The sequence below is a fragment of the Nuphar pumila genome, chromosome 16, assembly GCF_984573655.1.
Source record: "Nuphar pumila chromosome 16, dmNupPumi1.hap1.1, whole genome shotgun sequence".
NCBI lineage: Eukaryota > Viridiplantae > Streptophyta > Magnoliopsida > Nymphaeales > Nymphaeaceae > Nuphar > Nuphar pumila.
Window position 1 is genome coordinate 54,916,598 of NC_143264.1, and position 18,391 is coordinate 54,934,988.

At 40.2% G+C, this 18,391-nt stretch overlaps 1 pseudogene; it reads right to left on the reverse strand.

Moving 5' to 3' along the window:
- Positions 1–15,928: 15,928 nt before the first annotated feature.
- Positions 15,929–17,458, reverse strand: LOC149813247 (uncharacterized; annotated as a pseudogene).
- Positions 17,459–18,391: the final 933 nt, after the last annotated feature.

Here is an 18,391-nt window from a genome sequence, read left to right on the forward strand (position 1 = left end):
TAAAGTATTCAACAAAGCATTTATTGTTTTTACATACATTTAACTAAAGAAGTGACGACTTGTAATAAAAATACTAATATACTACAAATCATTAAATTGAGTAAAGACAAAACTACATGATATCTTACACTCCAACGTTCACTGTACTACAAATCATTTATTATGAGAATAGACCTTTTACAAATTATATCTCATCTAAAAAAATACAACAACAAATAGTGTACCCCGAATGCTACACTTATGGAAAGAAGACTTTTCGAACAAGCAATGTAGTACACATATCTTTTTACACATAGTTGTTTTTTAAATAACTTGACATCTCATATCTCAAAAGGACACTCATTTCAAAAAGGCAACGACTATTTTCTTGAGGCTATATATACACTAACAAAATAGTATTTTGGAGGAGACATGTGAGCTTACAAAGAGAAAAATTCTTATTCTATATTTGAAAAAGAGAGCCTAGAAAAAGAAAGAGAAAAGAAAAGAGAAAAAGTCAAGAAAAGCTCTTTAACAAAGAGAATCATCTGTGTGAAAAGAAAAGGACATTCTGAGAATCTTCATTCGTGCATTCATATCTTTCTGAAGGTTCTATAGGAAGTATTGTAACTTTCTGTTATTCATTGTATTCCTTCTCTGTTAAGAGAAGTAGACCTCTGTGAAAGAGGGTGTTTTCCTTCTCTGTTGAGAGAAGTAGACCTCTGTGAAAGAGGGTGTTTTCCTTTTCTATTGAGAGAAGTAGACCTCTGAGAAAGAGGGTATTTTTCTTCTCTGTTGAGACAAGTAGACCTCTGAGAAAGAGGGTGATTGTACTATTTATCCGGTAACTTGGATTTTATAGTGAAAGGCTCAAGTGTTTTGCTTGGGGACTGGATGTAGGTCAGTAACTCCACCGAACCAGTATAAATCTTGTGCTTTTTGTATTGTGCCTTATTGTTTTTAAATTTTTATATTATCGATCTATTTCACATTTCACTATTCACCCCCCCTCTAGTGGAATTTTAGTTATCTCTCAAAATTTTTAATTAAAGACCAAGTCCATTTGAGGAACCCAGTCCTCGCACAGGTTATCTCTTAAAATTATCAAATAAAGACCAAGTTCATTTGAAAAACCCAATTCTCGAACTGGTTATTTTTTCAAATTTTTTTATCTAAAGATCAAGTTCATTTGGGAAAACCCAGTGCTCGCACTGGTTATTTTTCAAAATTTTCAAATCTAAAGACCAAGTTTATTTGAAAAACCCAGTCCTCGAAGGAGCTATTTCTCAAAAAATTTCAATCTAAAGATCAAGTTCATTCGCAAAACTCAGTCCTCGTATGGTTGTTTCTCAGAAAGTCTCTATCTTAGATCAAATCGTTAAATCAAAGGTTCCAATTTGTCACTGGTCGTTAAATCAAAGGTTTCAGTTCGTCACTGGTCGTTAAATCAAAGGTTTCAGTTCATCACTACTCATTAAATCAAAGGTTTCAGTTTGTCACTGGTCATCAAATTAAAGGAAGTTTGTCATTGGTCGTTAAATCAAAGGTTTCAGCTTGTCACTGGTTGTTAAATCAAAGGTTCCAGTTTGTCACTGGTCATTAAATCAAAGGTTCCAGTTTGTCACTGGTCGTTAAATCAAAGGTTTCAGCTTTCGCTGGTCGTTAAATCAAAGGTTCCAGTTTGTCACTGGTCATTAAATCAAAGGTCCCAACTCCTTTGCTGGTCGTTAAATCAAAGGTTCCAGTTTGTCACTGGTCATTCAATCAAAGGTTCCAACTTTTGTTGGTCGCTAAATCAAAGGTTCTAGTTTGTCACTGGTCGTTAAATCAAAGGTCCTAGTTTGTCACTGGTCATTAAATCAAAAGGTTCCAGTTTATCACTGGTCGTTAAATCAAAGGTTCCAGTTTGTCACTAGTTGTTAAATCAAAGGTTTTAGTTTGTCACTGGTCGTTAAATCAAAGGTTTCAGTTTGTCACTGGTCGTTAAATCAAAGGTTGCAGTTTGTCACTGGTTGTTAAATCAAAGGTTCCAAGTTTTGTTGGTCGTTAATTCAAAGGTCATAACTCTCTCTGGTCGTTAAATCAAAAGTCCCAGTTTGTCACTGGTCGTTAAATCAAAGGTTCCAGTTTGTCACTGGTTGTTAAATCAAAGGTTCCAGTTTGTCACTGGTTGTTAAATCAAAGGTTTCAGCTCCTTCGTTGGTCATTAAATCAAAGGTTCTGGTTTGTCACTGGTCATTAAATCAAAGGTTCCAACTTTTGTTGGTTGTTAAACCAAAGGTCTCAGTTTTCACTAGTCATTAAATCAAAGGTCCCAGTTTTCACTGGTCATTAAATCAAAAGTTTCAACCTTTGTTGATCGTTAAAATCAAAGGTTCCAGCTTTCGCTGGTCGTTAAATAAAAGGTTCCAGTTTTTCACTGGTCAGTAAATCAAAGGTTCTAGCTTTCGCTGGTCAGCCTTTCAAAAATCCAGTTTTACTGATCGGGATTTCCAAAATCAAAAGTTTCAACCCAAAGTCCTATCAAAATTGATATTGAGTGATTTCACAAAGGATTCTCGAAAACTTTGCCAATCTGCTAATTACCTCAGATTACCTCTAGTATTCTTTCAAAAAAGGTGAAGCTTTTTGCGAAAAAGGATAAAATTCAAATATTTTCCCTGTTGATCAACCAAAAGGATGTAAGAAATATCCTTGGTATGATTCGCGAAAGAAATATTCAATGATATTGAAAAGCCAGAAGCGAATCGATATTAATCATAGCTATGGCACATGTTTAAAGATGATTTTTTGGCAATTAGGTAGTGGAAATATCCTGAGCGATAAAAAAAATCTCATTCAATCCATATCTCCTCAATCATTTAAGCTGCAATCAAATATTTGCAAAAGGGATCTCTCAATTGTCATCAAGTTGAAGATGAATATGCAAGTTAGACCCTCTGGGCCAAAGAAGATCTGGATCATCTCTGAGATGAAGGAGTTTGTGATGGATCCTTCCAAAGAAAGTTTAAATCACCGCCAAGTTAAGACGAATGCGACGAACCTCTTGACAAACCCTAAAAGATATTTAATTTCTGCTATCATCAAGCGATTTCTAACTAAAGAGACAATATCATCAATATAATTTCTGAGACCAAGAAGAATCAGAGCATCTCAAAGTTGAAGGAGTATGTGACGTACCCTTCCCAGAAAAAAAGAAAAGTTAGGACATCTCCAAAATGAAGGATGATGTAATAAACATCTCGCCAAAAACCCAAGAAAACTCAATGTCTCAAAAAGAGTGCAAAAAGATCATTATGGGAAAACCCCCAGATATCAAACTGCCAAAATTGCCAGAAATCATCTTTTCTTATGCGAAATTCTTTTATCAATATCTTTTCATTACTTGCTTTTATGAAATTAAGAATATTTCTTCTATGTTCATATCAAGGAAATTGATAGCTTCCTTGAAGAAACTCAACAACATAAAAATTTGAATCTGACTCTGAAATCCAAGGAGTTAACCTCATTTTGGAGGAAATACTCTAGGTAAAAGAGGGAGTACATTTTTCACATACGTGCACATTTTCAAGCATTTAAATCAACTACAAAATTTCATCTTATTGACAAAATTTTCTGGTTATCCAAGAATGAAATAAATATTTAATATATGTTTTTGATGCAACCTAGCATTGCTTATATTTTCAAAAAGAGTTGCCTCGCTCCTCGAGGTATCCACCCGCTCAGGTTAAGGGTCAAACCTGAACTTTCTACGAAAGGTCATCTGTTTTAAAAGTTGATTTAGTCTCAGCAATGAGGCGCCCAAGATCATCCCTTTTCCAAGCTTTAGAGAACCCCCTTTCTTCCTTTCGCAAACCCATCTCGGATTTGTTCATCCAAACTCTGAAGGTCTCATCAATGGTTTCTTCGTTCAAGGATTCTGTATGGTCGTCCCTTTCAGGTTAAGGGTTAAGCCTGAACCTCATTTTTTCATGAGGTATCACCCGCTCAGGTTGCGGTTAAACTTGAACCTCATTTTTCCATGAGGTATTGTCCCTTTCAGGTTAAGGGTTAAACCTGAACCTCATTTTTCCATGAGGTATCAGCCGAGCGGCTGTTCATTCGAAATGCAGGCTCCCACGTTGGTTCCGCTGTTTCCTCCCACTGCACCAAGTATTTCTTCGCTTGCCCCAAGTAGTTGACCTTGTGGCGAAGGATCTGGCTGAGGTGCTTCTCGGCCCGTTGTGCTACCGGGGCCCTCTGCATGATGGGAGCGCGTTGCGGCACATTGCGTTCCGGGTCTCCATCATCTGGATGGAACTGCTTGAGGTTGCACACGTGGAATACCGGGTGCACCTTGAAGTCTAGGGGCAACTCCAACTTATATGCCAGCTTGCCCACCTTCTTTGTGATGGTGAAGGGTCCCTCATACTTTCTGAGTAGTCCGCGGTGCCACCCGCGGAAGATGCCTGTGCGACCAGGATATAACTTCACCAACACTTGGTCCCCAACTTGGAACCCTGCGGGCCGACGGTGTTTGTCCGCCCACTTCTTCATTCTCTTCGCCGCTTTGTGTAAGAATGCCTTCGCCAACTCATTCTGCTCGTGCCAGTCGCGAACAAACTGATAGGCGAAGGATGTCCTTCCCTTTTCTTGTGCGGCAAGAGTGTGCGGGGTCAGTGGCTGCTGCCCCGTGGCTATCTCAAACGGGCTGTGGCCTGAAGATTCGCTCTTCTGCAGATTATAACAAAACTGTGCCACATCAAGGAGCTTCACCCAATTGTTCTGATTGGCACTAACAAAGTGCCTAAGGTACTGCTCCAGTATCCCGTTGATGCGCTCTGTCTGCCCATCTGTCTGCGGATGGAAGCTTGTTGAAAACAGCAAATCAGAGCCAAGTAACCGAAATACTTCACGCCAGAACTTGCCCGTGAAGCGAGCATCGCGATCGCTCACAATGCTCTTTGGTATGCCCCAGTGCTTCACCACATGCTTTACGAACAACTCTGCAGTCTTCTCTGCAGGGCACTCCTTGGAAGCTGAGATGAAGGTGGCATACTTTGAGAAACGATCCACCACGACTAAAATAGAACTGAGGCCCTCTACCTTTGGCAGACTAACAATAAAGTCCATAGAGATGCTTTCCCAAGGACGTTTTGGAATTGGTAGAGGCTCAAGGAGACCGGCAGCCTTCTGGTTTGTCCCCTTATCTTGCTGGCAGATGAGGCATGTCCGCACATACCCCTCAACATCGTCTCTCATCTGCGGCCAATAGCAGCCGCGCTCAAGGAGTGCCAAGGTCCGCTCCTGACCAGGATGGTCGGCCCATAGTGTATCATGACACTCCTTGAGTAGCTCTCGGCGAAGGCTTCCCCACCGTGGTACAAAGATGCGTCCCCCTTTTGTTACAAGGAGGCCATCCTGTATCCAAAATCGTCGAGTCTTCCCTGCCTGCGCCAGAGAAACAAGATGTTGTGCGGTCGGATCCTGTTGTGTACCCTCGCGGATGCAGCTCAGCAATGCACCCTCCAAATGCACTTTAGAAGGCTCTGCGCGCGCATCAACTAATTCAGCCCTACGGCTCAGGGCATCCGCCACAATATTGGTTTTTCCAACCTTGTACTCTAAGGCAAAGTCGAACTCAGCCAAAAACATCTGCCATCGAGCTTGCTTGGGCGTCAACTTCTTTTGCGTCTGAAAATAGCTCGTGGCCACATTGTCCGTCTTGACGACGAACTCGGCACCCAAAAGGTAGTGCCGCCAGGTCCTGAGGCAATACACAATGGCGGTCATCTCACGTTCGTGCACTGTGTACCGCCTCTCTGCATCCTTCAGCTTACGACTCTCATATGCGATCGGATGACCGTCTTGCATAATAACTCCGCCAATGGCAAAGTTTGAGGCATCAGTGTGGACTTCGAAGGGTCTCGAATGATCAGGCAGTCGCAGCACTGGCTCCCTCACTAAGGCTTTCTTCAAGCCGTCAAAGGCATCTTGGCACGCTCCTGTCCAAAGCCATACCCGATTCTTCTTTAACAAATCCGTGAGGGGCGCAGCAATGAGGAAATAACCTTCGATGAAACGCTGATAATAGTTTGCCAAACCAAGGAATGACCGCAATTCTGGCACTTTGCTTGGCGGAACCCATTCCTGGATGGCCCTTATCTTCTGCCCATCCATCCGCAGCACACCACGCCCCACAACATGGCCAAGGAAGCTGATCTCCTCCTGCCCGAAGAGACATTTCTCTCGTTTGACACAGAGGTCATTATCCTTCAGCACCTGAAACACTGTTCGCAAGTGCCCGGCATGTTCCTCCATGTTGCTGCTGTAGATCACGATATCATCCAGGTAGACTACCACAAACTTGTCTAAGTAAGGGTAGAAGATCTGGTTCATTAAAGTCGTGAAAGTGGCTGGACATTTGTCAACCCGAATGACATTACTAGAAATTCGTAAGCACCATAGCGAGTGACGCAAGTTGTTTTCGGCTCATCACCTTCGGCAATCCTCACCTACCAGTAACCCGATCGCAGATCTAGCTTGGAAAAGATACGGGCACTGCCTAGCTGATCGAACAAGTCTGCTATCAATGGCAATGGGTACTTGTTCTTCACCATGACCTTGTTCAAAGCCCGGTAATCCACACATAACCGTTTAGAGCCATCATGTTTCATCTGAAAAAGGACCGGGGCACCAAATGGGGCTTTTGATGGACGAACAATGCCTGCGTCTAACATCTCATCTAACTGCCTGCGCAGTTCCTTCAGCTCAGCTGGCCCCATACGGTATGGAACCATAGCAGGAGGCTTCGCTCCCGGGGTCAACTCAATCTTGTGGTAGACCTCGCGTCTTGGCGGAAGACGCTTTGGCAATTCCGAGGGCATCACCCCCCGAAACTCCTCCAACAGTGGGGCTAGGGTCGGTGGCACTGCTGCTTCGACCTTCCCTTCCTCTACGCGCACTGCCACTAAGAATGTCTGCTCCCCATGCTTGACACCCTTCTTTAGTTGCATTGCCGACAACACTGAAGACTTGCCTTTCTGCGTAAGGCACTGCACAGTGTGGGACAGGTCTGACTCCATGATCGTCAGCGTGTTGAATTTTGGCAACATCATGACATTCTGGCTTCGCAGAAACTTCATACCCAAAATCATCTTGAAACCGTCCAGGGGCACCACAGAGAAGTTGGCTTTACCGACCCAACTTCCCACTTGAATAGCCACATCCCTTGCTTCACCAAGGATGGGCTTGGCCTCAGAGTTTACTGTTTTAATGGTCCTCTGCTTTGGCCCATGCTTCAAGCCCAACCGCTCTGCCTCTTCCCGTGAGACAAAGTTGTGTGTGGCCCCAGAGTCTATCATTGTTGAAGTAGACTTTCTATTCATAATAACTTCAGCGTACATGAGTTCCTTACTGACCTGCATGTTTTTAGTTGCACAACTTCTAGCTGCATTAATCGATTGCATGGCGCCCATCCTCGGTTGCATGGTCTCAGTGTCGCTGCATTCAGTATCGCTGTATTCTTCCTGTGCAGCATTGGCTTGCCCGTCGTCCTTTACAAGGCGCTTTGGGCATTGCCGGGCGATATGTCTATCACCACAGAACCAACATGTCACAACCGCACCCTTGTTGCTGTTGTTATGCTTTGTGTAGTTCTGTTTCTTTTCGGATTGATGGCGTGTCGACGCCTCACCTTTATCGTTGCGCTGCTCATCCTTCTTGCCTCCGTGGTCAGGCTTCTTCCCAACTTTGGATGATGGGGTGAAAGGTTTGCGCTGAGTATCAACTAAGCGCTCAGCCGCCACATATGCATCTTCCAAAATACGGGGGTTGCTCCTTTCCACTTCAGACTGTGCCCATGGTTGAAGTCCCACAATGAACCAGTTGAGCATGTCGTCTTCTGGCATGTTAGGTATCTCCAACATAAGCTTCTGGAACGTTCTGACATAGTCTTGCAACGAACTAGTATGTTTGAGTTCACGAACCATCCGGTAAGCCTGTCTCTGCGCATTTCTTGGCATGAAGTAGTTGCGCAACTCTACTTTGAAGTCGTCAAAGGTGTCTATCACACATTGACCCCTCTCCATGTCATTGCGCTTCCGCCTCCACCAAGCGATAGCATCACCATCAAGTAAGGCCGTTGCAGCCTTGATCCTCAGATCTTCGAGGGTCACATTTTGGATATCCAAGTAGTCTTCTACTTGGAACAAGAAGTTCTCAATGGCCTTGCTGTCGCGAGAACCATTGAATTTTGCGGGTCTAGGTACATCAATCCTTAATGGTCTCTCACCATTTCCGCCATTCAGGGTCACCGTCCGCTGCAACGTACGGTTCCTCAACTCAAGATCGGTCACTGTAGTCATCAACGAAGTGACCTGCCCCATTAGTAAGTTCACCTGCTCTTGCAGGCTCGCCACCACATCATTCAATCCATTGAATGATTCACATGCGCGTGAAATCGCTTCATCATGCGAAGTCACATCTTCCACCAACTTGTTAACAGTTGCAGCCAACTCTTCTTGGCCCTGAGGTGAACCCATCTCCTCAGCTTCGGCAACTGCCTTGCCTCTGGTGTTGCGCAAGTGTTGATAAGGCGCCACGATGTCTTGCTCACAAATCGCAGTCTGTCGGCATGTCTGTCGACACCGACTCCAGAGTCCCTTCCTCAGCACGAGAACGGGCTCTGATACCACTTGTCACGGGCCTATTTCCTTCAATGGGCCAGCGCGGCGCGACGGTCCTTCCTTACCGCCGCAAGCCTACTCGTCAGCTCGCTTGCCGGTCGCGGAAGCTTGTAATCAGAGTGCAAGAGAGCAAGAGAGAATAGAGGGAGAGAAATTGCAATCACAACGAGGGTGAACAAAAGAAAGCTCAACGCATTTAATTCATTCACAATTTTGCCCGCAGGCTATTACAGTTCAAGTATACGGGCTGGCCCTTCGGGGTATTGATTCACCTGAACCGGGCAGCTTACATCAGACTCAACAAAAGCAAAACAGACTCTAGCGCAACTGTACACTGTAAGTCGCAAGGAAACATCTATAATGCATTCCATATACATTCAAAGTAAGCAAAACCTACACAAAAATAGATGGTATCAGGGAGTTATATAATATGTTACAGAAATGTTAGCATTCAAAGTCATCTATTTATATGAGAATAGAGAAGGTCAATTATGAAAAATAAAGCTCATTGAGCGCGTATATCATCCACCTAATTCTTCATTGATCAACACCTCACAATAAAAACCACCTCATGTCAATATATGATTTATCAATGCAAATACCCATGCGTGTCACAATAATCTTATTCCTTACTTCTGAATTGTTTCTATGCTTATTAGTCAAATATAAAAATTAGGTATCCAACCATTAACTTTACATGATTGTATTTAACATATAAGTACTTACAGTTTATTCAAACCTGCACATTTTGTATTAAAACCAAGTAGGCTATGCAATTCTTTGCATATAAAAACAAGAATTAAAAAAAGCAAATTTTGTTGGTACTAAAAACAAAAACAAATAACTGCGAGATATGTCTCTTTTCGAGATGATACAAAAAACGTACATCAAACAAACATATAAACTTTAAATTACGAGGTATGCACTCAAAATATTTTGTAGTTATAAACTTTTTATAACCATTAGGCAGTTTTAAAGGTGCACAAACTGGCTAACTTAAAATCTTTAATGTTTTCTCGCATTGCATTAAGAAGTTTAAATAAATTTTATCATAAGACAAATCATTTTCAATAAGAATAAGATTAAACATACATGGGCTCCTAAAAGAAATATTTAGTTATGAAATTAATGTATTCATCAAGTCATATAATACATACTCAAAATTCTCTGTTAACAAAATACTTTTTTTGTGCCAATACTAAAATAAATACAACATTTATGGCATAATCAAGCAATGTTGTCTTAATGGGATATTTTGTCAATTTATCTTCCTTGGTTCCTGCAACCAAATAATATATTGAACAAAGAATTTAGTTATACAAATATGTATATATAAGGCAACTTTTTTATACATTTCCTAGCTTGAAAATTAAGAAAAAAAAAATGTAAAGCTTACCTTATTAACATTGCACTGCAAAAAACCTCTTGCAAAGATCATACAAAATCTCTTCTTGTATTACATCTCCATCACTTGTCAATAGAGGTTAAATACTCTTGTTTTCTTTTACATCATTTGACGTGTTTATATATACAAATAGTGTCCATATATGTTCCAAGAACTAACTCAAATCTAAATAGTTTTGAATGATTGGTTTCTGCAATTAATAAATAAGAAATGAGATAATTTTTCCAGCAATAATAATAAATAACAAAAAAGACAAGTAGATAATATTCACGTCAAAAGTAAAAGGGTATGCCTTCACAGAGTCTGGATGAGGTGCAATCACATGGCACAAAATTTGTGCATTAAGCACCTGATTGCCCTCCATCAGGCCTTGGCCCCACAACTGACAGGTCCCCATGATGGAGGGGGTGATCAGGTGCTTAATGCACAAATATTTATGCAATCACATTGCACCTGATCTTTTCACGCCTTCACAATCCTTCCAAATTCACCATAAAAAGTTAACCATGTGAAAACTTTGTTATTTGAGTTGAATATTTTGATTTAGATAAAAAAATGATTGGTTTTTTTATCAAGTTGTTGAATGTTAAAGTAGAATATAACTTGTTCCTTGGCATCATAGCGCGGGTTGTAAAGCAACAAAAAACTAAGATATGTTGCTTCATGGAAAAGCATATATCAGAATTGTTTTTTTGACATTTTCCTCCCACTGCAACAAGAAAACCAATTACTAGTGTAAGATTAGCACCCGTGAAGGTTTTTACCGGCACAAGCATGTGGCTTACTTTCACCCTTGTAACTCTTGCCGCTAATGATGCATTGATGTGCACACTTGTCTTTACCGGCAAAAGTGTTGCGTTGGAGATGGTTTTCACTATATATCACACGCGACCCATCAATGAATGTCACGTCAGTCTCGTCCGTCGACAACTTGTATTGTAATTATTAACAAGTCATTTACAAACTTTACACTGACATGCACACCAAGTGCCAATGATACACTGCTTTTATTGAGAGGGTGGTGTATGTTCCCCCCCCCCCCCCGATGATTCACTGAATCCCACGTTTGTGTTCGGGGCTTTGAATGAGCACCACGTATACAAGCACATAGGGCTCGTATTCCTGTGTATGTTGACATAACTTTGCATCGGACTCTGGTGTTGTTGCAATGACTTAAGTACCCTTTCTTGCTATTCTTCTCATAAAGTGATGGTTTGAGAAAATGACAAAAATGCCCTTCATTCAAAAAAGAAAAAACAAACAGTTCAAAAAAAGGACAAACATGTCCTCCATCCAGAAAGTCGAGGATGATGTTGACTCTTCAAAGTCTTCTTCTTCTTTCTCCGTTCAAAAAAAGGACAAACATGTCCTCCATCCAAAAAGTCGAGGATGATGTTGACTCTTCAAAGTCTTCTTCTTCTTTCTCCGTAAAACACTGTAAAACCCTCTCTCTCTCTCTCTAGAGAAGAAATCAAGGGAGGCAAAGAGTTCTCCCTGGAGAAAGCCATGAACATCAACCCTCTCACTCTCTCTCCCTTCTCTCTCTACTTCTGTGCACATCCAACAGACGATCCTACATTGCTTCATCAAACACTGACTGACCTGCACACTGACTGTAGCATCGTTCAACTTGAAGAGTTTATATGTATAGGAGAATACAAAGATGTTTCTCGGATTCATTGGAACCTGTTATTTCTTTTTCAATGTGCAGTTGGCTCTTATCATTTTCAGTTGCTTTTTAGATTGTACTTTCAATTATGGTGTATTTTAAATCCATCGATTTGTATGTAATTGGAGCTTATTTCAATCTGAATTTTTTACTGCAACTTCATTCATATGTTTTTATGCTCTCCACCAAAAATCAGATAATTCTGAGTTTGTTTGGCTTACTTAAAAAATCGAGGTTCAGAACCTGTTATTTTGCACCGTCAGGATTTTAGCAGAATCAGGATCAACTTGCGAGAGTGATTTCTCCCTAACCAGAGGTGATCTTTTCAATCTGTAAAAAAGGTTATTTTCTAAATTGAATCTAGTTTATCCATATCAAATTTTAGTGATTTATATGATATTTTCATACCAGTTTTGGGTAAAAAACCACAACTCTGTCACCATGTGTAATTTTAACGGCTCAGATTTTGATCCATTTTGTCAGAATGTTATTTCCCTAATAAGAAATCATTTTTCAATTTCGTAAAACGAGTTATCTTCGTTTATGTGTCTAGGTCATTTTTGTAAATTTTTAGAATTTTTCATAATGAATTGCTATTTTATTTTGATTTAATACCAGAACCCTGTATCCAGATTTTGTAAATGTTCTAATTTTGGCCCTCATATCATGACTGTTGTAGCCTTCCTTCAACAAATCGCTATTTGATTGACAATATTCTTCAGCAAATCATTGTTATGATTTTTTGGGGTCTCTAATGTGTCCCTACTACGATTTGTAGTGTTTTCGGGTCTCCAACGACCCCTACAATGATTTATAGTGTTATCCGGTCTTTTAACAATGTTTTGTAGTATTTTCGGGTCTCCAACGACCCCTACAACGATTTATAGTGTTGTCCGGTCTTTTAACTATGATTTGTAGTATTTTTGGGTCTCCAACGACCCCTACAACGATTTATAATATTATTCAGTCTTTTAACTACGATTTATAGTATTTTCGGGTCTCCAACGACCCCTACAACGATTTATAATGTTGTCCGATCTTTTAACTACGATTTGTAGTATTTTTGGGTCTCCAACGACCCCTACAACAATTTATAATGTTGTCTGGTCTTTTAACTACGATTTATAGTATTTTCGGGTCTCCAACGACCCCTACAACGATTTATAGTGTTGTCCAGACTTTTAACTACGATTTATAGTTTTTCGGGTCTCTAACGAGACCCACATTGATTTATAGTGTTGTTGGACCTCGCTATAGCGATTTGTAGTGTTTTCTGCTAAACACTACAGCGATTTGCGATACAAATCGCTGTATATCGCTACCAAAATTAGGACCAACTTGTCAGGGCCATATCTCCCTAACCAAAGATCGGATTTCAAATCCGTAAAAAGTGGTGTCTTTGTTATGAAGTATAGTTTATTCTTGTAAATTTTCAGTGATTTATATGGTCATTTCATACTCCATTTGGATAAAAAACTAGATCCCTATCAGTTTGCCTTATTTGAATGACACAGTTTTTAGTTTATTTTGTAAGAGTCATATCTCCCAAACGAAAGATCATTTTTCAAATCCGTAAAAAGGGTTTTTTTCCTCTATGTGTCTAGTTTATATCTGGAAAATTTTATAACTTTCTATGCTCATTTGATATTTAAAATTTATTAAAAACTGAGACTGATTACAGAATTTTAAATTCTGTAACAGGTTCATTTTTTGTTTGGAAATAGTGACTTCTCGAAGTCGCCATTTTCAAACCAAAATTGATTTTTCAATTCTTTAAATTGCGTTAGTTTCTTGATTGAGTTAAGCAACTTCTCCTTCAAATTTGAGAGAAATCAGATTTGTTTAGCCTCTACAACATCCAGTTTACTGAAACCAGTTTGTTAAAATCCAATTTTCTGTTTCTGAAATTAATGCTTTGATGTTTTGATTATAACTCTAGTTTCAGAAATGATTTTGATATTTTGTAAAAAGGGAGTGCTGTCTTGCTGAGCTGTGAGTCCATGAATTCATTTTAAGCTAAACTTCGATTGTTTAAGACTCCCATCTTTCTAAAAATGATCTTTCAAATGCTTTCACAAAATCATGCATTATATATGTTTATTTTGTTTAATTTTCTTTATCTCTGAGACATGAAAGGCTAATTTTGGATGTATTCTTCAATTTTTCAATAATTGAGGAAAAATCCATAAAAGCCTACACTTATTTCTAACAAGTTTGCTCATTTTGCAGGATTTTCTATTTTTGTTATTTCTTTTTCAATTGTTGTATCAATTCAAATATTGTAATAAATCAATTAATGAGAAGTTTACTTTATGCTTAGATTAGAATGACCCTATTACACTCTATATCGTTTGAGTTACTCATGTTTTTAGTTCATTTTGCAAGAGTCATATCTCTCCAACGGGAGATCATTTTTCAAATCTGTAAAAAAGATTTTTTTGCTTCATTTGTATAGTTTATATATGAAATTTTTTATAAATTTATATATTTATTTGATATTTCAAATATATAAAAAACTGAAACTATTTTGTTTAATCATGGTTAAATAAGATTAATTTGTAACCAGTCCTGAATTTTAACAAATTTAAAATATCAAATATGTATAAACAGTTATAAAAATTTTCAGATATAAACTAGACACATAAAAAAAGAAAATCCTTTTTACAGATTTGGAAAATGATATTTCATTGGGGAGATATGACTCTCGCAAAATGAACTAAAAATATGTACAACTTAAATAATGCAGAATAATAGGGGTCTACTTTTTAATCAAAATGGGAAAACAAATGACCATAAAAATTGCTAAAGATTGACAGGAATGAATTAGACTCAATAAGAAAGACACCGTTTTTTACGGATTTGAAATCCGATCTCCGGTTAGGGAGATATGCCCCCGACAAGTTGGTCCTAATTCAGGTAGCGATTTACGCCGTAAATCGCACAGCGATTTAGTGAAAATACTATAAGTCACAATAGCGATTTACACATAATGATTTACTGAACAACACCATAAATCACTTTAGTGACTCATGAAACACACTACAAATCACTATATGTAGTGTTATTCAGTAAGTCGTCACGCGTAAATCGCTATTTGAATTAAGACCAACTTGTCGGGGGCGTATCTCCCTAACCAGAGATCAAATTTTTTATCCATAAAAAGCGGCATCTTCGTTATTGAGTCTAGTTTATTTCTGCCAATTTTCACAAATTTTTAGGGTCATTTCGTACCTATTTTTTGTCAATAACCAAGACCCTGTCACACTCTATATCGTTTGAGTTACTCAGGTTTTTTGTTCATTTTGCAAGAGTCATATCTCCCCAACGGGAGATCATTTTTCAAATCTGTAAAAAAGATTTTCTTTCTTTACTTGGCTAGTTTATATTTGGAATTTTTTATAACTTTATAAACTCATTTGATATTTCAAATCTGTTAAAAACCGGAATTGGTTACAGAATTTCAGGTTCTGTAACAGGTTCATTTCTTGAAATTGAACGGTAACTTTCAGAAGTCACCATCTTCAAACCAGAAAAAAAAATAGAAAAATTGTGAGAAAGGGTGTTACAAAAACCTTTAGCAAGAAACAACCGAAGGAAACATGAGCATCATGATTAAACAAAACACTTTATTGCGCTGAGGGAAGCCCCTAAACCCCCCTCATGTAAGGGAAAAATCTCTGAATCAGGCTCCACAACTCATCAAGTTGAACCATGCTACAGTCAGTGTGCAGGTCAGTCGATGCTTGATGGAGCAATGTAGGATTGTCTGCTAGATGTGCACAGAAGTAGAAAGAGAAGGAAGAGAGAGAGGGTTGATGTTCATGGCCTTCTCCAGGGGGGATTTCTTTCTCGGATAATCCTGCAGTGCATCAAGTTGAATGATGCTACCCATGCTGGGAAGAGCCCCCATACCCTCCTCCTGTAAGGGAAAAAACTATGCTACTCACACTGGGAGGAGCTAGCCCCCAAACCCCCCTTCTGTAAGTGCAAAAACTATGAATCAGGCTCCACATCTCATCAAATTGAATGATGCTACCCATGCTGGGAAGAGCCCCCAAACCCCCCTCCTGTAAGGGCAAAAACTATGCTACCTACGCTGGGAGGAACTCTCAAACCCCCCTCCTGTAAGGGCAAATACTCTGAATCAGGTTCCATAACTCATCAAGTTGAATGATGCTACCCACGCTGGGAGGAGCCCTCATTCTCATCTCACTGTGACCAAGGGGCCCAGTTGGCCTCACTCCCAACACGTGGCATGTTGTTGATCTTCGAATACACGTCGACTTTGAAGCTGGCCCCACATATGGCACCCTAGCTATCCACCCTGGGCATGGCTTTGAGCTTGTTCATTGGGTGCTCGAAGCTCTGCAACCCACCAACGTTGTGGAACATGCAACCTAATTAACCACAACACATACACACACGAGGTTACTTTATCTTCATAGTTACCAAGAGCTATCAATTCGGTGTCACTGTGTGATGGCGGCATATATATACCTGCTGGGAAAGGAGCAAAGGACTTGCCGCAGCTTGTCTTGACCACGTCCACATTGTCTGATATCACCACAGAACCATCTGCAGCGATGCCCCAGTAGAGTTTCACCCCACCATCCGAACCCTGGTTCCAAAAGCAACCCACATATGTAATATTTGTTAACTTTGGCTAAGGGTGTCAATGGGTCAGGTTTGACCCAGACCCGACCGTAGCAAACCTTATAAGGTCAGGGTGCGGTGAATAAAAGAAACAAAGGTTCGATTAGAATCTGGGTCGGACCCAAAATATTGGATTAGTATATGAAGACGAGTGTGGTTTGTGAAATCTTGTATCAGCCTTGGGTCTGACCCTAATTACAATTAAGATCCATGATTTTTCAATGTAAAAAAGATAAAAAAACAATATTTTATTAGATATGAATCAGGTCTGGTTCATGCAGTTTTTATAGGATTCGGGTACAATTTTTCTTATAGCCAACCTGATAACAGCACCTCAAAGCCAGATCTAAGTTACACTCACCTACACCACCTGAACCAGATCCGACCTGTTGGATACCCCTAACTTTGGCCCACCCCATATGAATATTAAAAAACCAGGAAAGCAAAACTTCTCACTTCACGTGATGACTATATATGTTCACGGTTCATTGATACCACGCTTGCAAAAGCAGCAATCATGGTTCATTGTTACCCTAACCACGCAGCATTAATTGATAGTCACGTGATGGTCAACCATTCTTACTGCAGAAGCAGTATCATTCAGGGCTCACACAGCTCATTAGCACCATTGATATGCTTTTCTTTTTGTTGGAATAAACACGTCATTGATATCATCCTTACCAAAGCAGCAAAGACGGTGCCTGACTTGCGGTCGAAGGTAACAAAGGCGAAGTGTCCCACTAGGTCCTTGACCACCTGGTCCGCAGGGTAGGGCCCACGGTCACGCAGGGTGCGGTAGGCCTCGATCACCAAAAGTGCCTCGTTGGTGGACTTGGACAGCCCGTACTGCCTTATGAGGGCGCTCAAGTTGTCCAGGCTACCAAGGAACATACAGTACACATCATCCACACCGCAGAATCTTTGGCACTCTAGAGTGCCCCACAAGGCCTTACGACCTAAGAACCCCGTGTATTCGGACCCTCTCTTCCCCTCTTGATGTACTTTGCTTTCAAGTATCTATAAAGAAGCTTTTTGCATCTCTCTCTCTTTGTCCTTGTGCATACACGTACTCTTGCTTTCGCTCATGCGAGTGTGTTGTGCGTTGCTTGTGCGCTTAAAAGGCCTGCCTTCGGTGTGTGTGATTGTCCGAAGCTACGTCACGGGAGCCTTCGCTTCCCAGCCCGTGACAGCGCTAGATATGGTTTTTTACTGCCAGATGCCACACATCAATGAACAACAAACAACAACAACAAACAACAACAACTACGCCTTCATCCCAAAACAATTGGGGTCAGCGATATGAACCAAAAAAGAAATTCATTTTGGGTCTTCCACATGAATCCTTTTCCTCCAATCATTTCTATCCAACGCCATGTCCTCGGTGAGGTTCAAAGCATTCATATCCTTTCCTATCATCTCCATCCAAGTCTTCCTAGGCCTACCCCGACCTCTTTTAACTACTATATTTTCCCATTTCTCCAACCTTCTAACTGGAGCATCATTAGGCCTTCGCCGAATATGTCCAAACCACCGTAAACGATTCTCTCGCATCTTATTTTCAATGGGTGCAACACCTACCTTCTTACGTATCTCTTCGTTCCGAATCTTATCTTTTATTGTATTTCCACACATCCATCTAAGCATCCGCATCTCAGCTACACTCATTTTTTGAATATGATGTCTCTTGGCAGCCCAACATTCCGTACCATATAGTAAAGCGGGTCTAATAGTCGTCCTATAAAACTTTCCCTTCAACCGCAATGGCATTCTACGATCGCACAGCACTCCAGTAGCACTTTTCCATTTCATCCACCCAACCTTTATCCTATGATTTACATCTCCATCAATTTCTCCATACTTTTGAATGATGGATCCCAAATATTTGAAATAATCATTCACCGGTATATCTTGCTCACCAAGCTTCACTACACTCCCATCACTACTTCGTTGCTTACTAAACCGACATTCCATATATTCAGTCTTACTCTTACTCAACTTAAAACCTCTAGCTTCCAATGT